The sequence below is a fragment of the Doryrhamphus excisus genome, linkage group LG9 (assembly GCF_037039965.1).
Source record: "Doryrhamphus excisus strain RoL-2023G ecotype Guam linkage group LG9, RoL_Dexc_Guam_v1.1, whole genome shotgun sequence".
NCBI lineage: Eukaryota > Metazoa > Chordata > Actinopteri > Syngnathiformes > Syngnathidae > Doryrhamphus > Doryrhamphus excisus.
In genome coordinates, this window is record NC_136365.1 from 12,217,897 (window position 1) to 12,221,416 (window position 3,520).

Consider the following 3,520-nt stretch of genomic DNA (forward strand, 5'->3'; position numbering starts at 1 on the left):
GACATGGCCTGACACTTCGTGGCTGAGTTGTTGTTGTTCCCAAACTCTTCCATTTCTTATATTAAAGCTGACAGTTGACTGTGGGATATTTAGAAGCGAGGAAATTTCACGACTGGATTTGTTGCACAGGTGGCATCCGATGGAATTGACGGATCTACTTTTGGTAATATAGAGTATCTTTGCAAATTTCCCCACTGAGGGACGAATAAAGGCATATCTTATCTTAGGCCTATCTTTAACTGCTTATTGCCACTCTCTAGTCTGTGAGACAAGAAGCACAACGTTGATTTATTCTGTTCTTCATGTCAAACTACTTCTGAACTGGTCTACATTGAATTTGACGGCTTTCTATGAAATGAAATACCACTATGGCCCTCATGACACTGAATTGGGAAAAATAAAAGCACCAAAAAACCCAACATGACTGAAAAGAAGGATGACTGGAAACCTACTGAGTTTGGTTGTTTTTTCTTAAAATATTAATATTCAGACTTTTAAAATAAAAACCCAACCGAGAGAAGCACCAATGAGTGGAATATTATAAAGTGGGACACGAAGTTGAAGCTACATTTTAGAATTCATTGGCTTTCCGAAGGTCATCTTTACAAATTACTTGACGATGTTATTCCTGACAACAGATTGGGGAAGAAAAAAATCAAATGAAACTCTTTTTGGCCTTGTCCACATTGTTGTGCCGCTATCACAGGCAAATACGTTAACAGCATCTTCCATGAGACCTGGGAAAACTGCAGAGCGCAATGAAAGCAGCTTCTGCTGTGACTATTGTTCACTTTGTATCCACTCCAAGAAATAAATAATTAACGTTATTTTGTTTCATTCTTAAACATAAGGCATATATTTATAGGAAATATTAAGTGTGAGGAGATATTTTCAGGGTTGATGTAATTGAAAATTAATATAATATGCCTTGCTTTAATATTGCAACAGGTACAAGTTTGTGAATATTCTCATTGTATTCTCAGCACATTGCATCCATTGCCACTGGACTGTTTAGGTTGTCTCAGAAGATGTTTCTCCTCTCAGGCTCTAGTCTGATAGGTTGGTGCAGGATATATACAATTTATCCTCTGAGGTAGAGCCGTGCTAAGAACAGTTTTACTCTTTTGTGGTACAAAACAGTCCTCTGCCAGCCAGTGACAGTCGTTTGTGTTCAGTTGTAACAATGATCAGAGATTCAATTTAGCCTCTTAACAACACAGCATCTTTGGTTACAGGCGAATCCATGACCATTGTTACTACTGCATGGTATGCTAAAGAGGGTGATTCCACTCAAACGACTGTCCTTGACTGGCAGAGGTCTCACCCTGTTGGATCTTACCGACTGTCATTTTGCACCACAAAAGAGTAAAACCATTCTTGTGAAGACTGCAACTGTCCTGTCAAGCTTGACTACAGCAGTCCTATCTAGTCTTTGATTAAGTCTGCTCGGCTGAGAGGCAAAATGTCTTCCTCAACAGCCCAGTTGTACTTGTTCTAAAGGTTACTGGAAGGAAGAGAATGTCTTTGGTTACCCTGCAGATCAATTCTGTTGTGTTTTTTTTTTTTTGCTCAAATGTGTCTGAGGCATAAATTGGTATATGTCGGTATAAATCCGATATGTCTTCGATCTATTGCCGTTTGAATGGTCAGATGGCATATATCGGACCTATACTTCATCAAAAGGCGTGGTTTACCGTGCAAGTAAAGGTAAAGGTACGCACCGATGTAGGCCAAAGTTATTCTTGTCATCCGAAAGCTATTTTTAAAGTGTCAGTGAAGCAGCTCACGGCAATCTCGGATATCGACCTCCAGGAAACTCCTATAGCCAAAATTCTTGCCCTTGTTCTTCTAGTTCTCATACACAAAATCCTTGAAATGGCCACAAATGACTAAAGGAGAGTATAGTGTGCACACACTGCAGCAGTCTTTACTTCCATAAACACATGTAAATGCATGGGATGTTTTGCACATTTACGTCACTTCCTGGATACTTTGCATTTTTTGGGCAATGTGAAGGAACATATAAAAAATCGGATTTGAACAAAAAATTTGAATTGGGATCATACCCTGCAGCATGAACATAGCCTTTGACGTTTAGTGCAAACTGACAATCTGACTGACATTCAAATCATTGTTGACATAAAACAGTAACATCGTCTAGACAACCATGTGCTCCAGTACATGTTTGTCTGTGTCTAAAAGGGAGCAAAGCTGTGTCTCAGGTCAGGTGGGTGTTGCAGCCTGACAGGGTTGGAAAAGGATGGGAAGATAAATGGGCATCGAAGCACACACTGTAAGAGCTGTCTGTCTGGGAGTGGATGTGGACCAAGCAGTGTGTCTTGCATGCGTTTTGACTGATTGGCCTGTAAAAGATAAGACAGCGGGAGAGGACGGAGCACGGAGCGTGGGCTTGTCATGTTACTTCTGTGTGTGTACGGCAGAACACGTATGTCGGAGGAGGTGTTGAAAGGTGAGAGGGCTGATAGGGTCTCTTGAAAGTCTATTTAGTTAGATTAATGAAGTGCGTCTGCCAGGGATGAGTGAAGGGCTTAGAGGCTCAGACTGACAGTTAGGTCACCTCAGGCAACCTTGATGGCGAGAAGACGAGGAAGACATTATGATTCAGCTATACGGCGTCTGTCTGCTGTGGAGGTGCCTAAAGATCAGGTAAACTCAGGTTCATCGATGGAATGTCAGTCTCGTCTTTATGGTCATTGTGTTTGTCGAATGCAATACTTCCTAACACTAAACTACTCATTAGTTATTCAATAGTTCCTCAGTAACTACTCTAAATCTATGTGCCAAAGTTCCTCAGTAACTACTCTAAATCTATGTGCCAAAGTTCCTCAGTAACTACTCTGTTCATTAGATCTTCATCAAATCCTCCTTAATGCCGATTCCCTCTTCTGTACCTGTAGAGGAGATACAATGTCACTGTGATATCATTGTGCACAACGCCCATTTCAAGCACGTCTTGACGCTCACTTGTCACACATCATCCGGAGTCCTACGCGGCCCCTCCCGCACTAAAAGTGCTACATCGTGTCTGCATGCTCCCAAATCCGTACTAAGGAAATACACATCCCCAAATTTTGCCCACACAAGTACAGCGGGCGGGGGCTGGGGCTTTATAGCCGCTGCCTGACAAATGAAGCGCCACCCCGGTAAGACATTTTTAACACTGTCACAAAGGCAGGAAGGTCCCACACATGGCAGAGGGGATCGGCTGAGCAAGCATCAGCCGATGTCGATACTGTCTTTTTTTCACTGATATCGACTGATGTACATCTGTGGCCGATCGATCGGAGCCCCTCTAGTTAATTAATATTCACTACTACTTGGGGAAATTCACTTATTGCGGACGCGGCTGGAACCAATTAACCACAATAAACAAAGGACGGCTAATTGATTTTCTAAGAAAGACAAGATTCAGTGTTTATTGGTGATCAGAATGCAGCCATTACTGTTCCTTTTTTTTAAAATGATTGAATAATGAAACATACCACATAACCTTGCACGT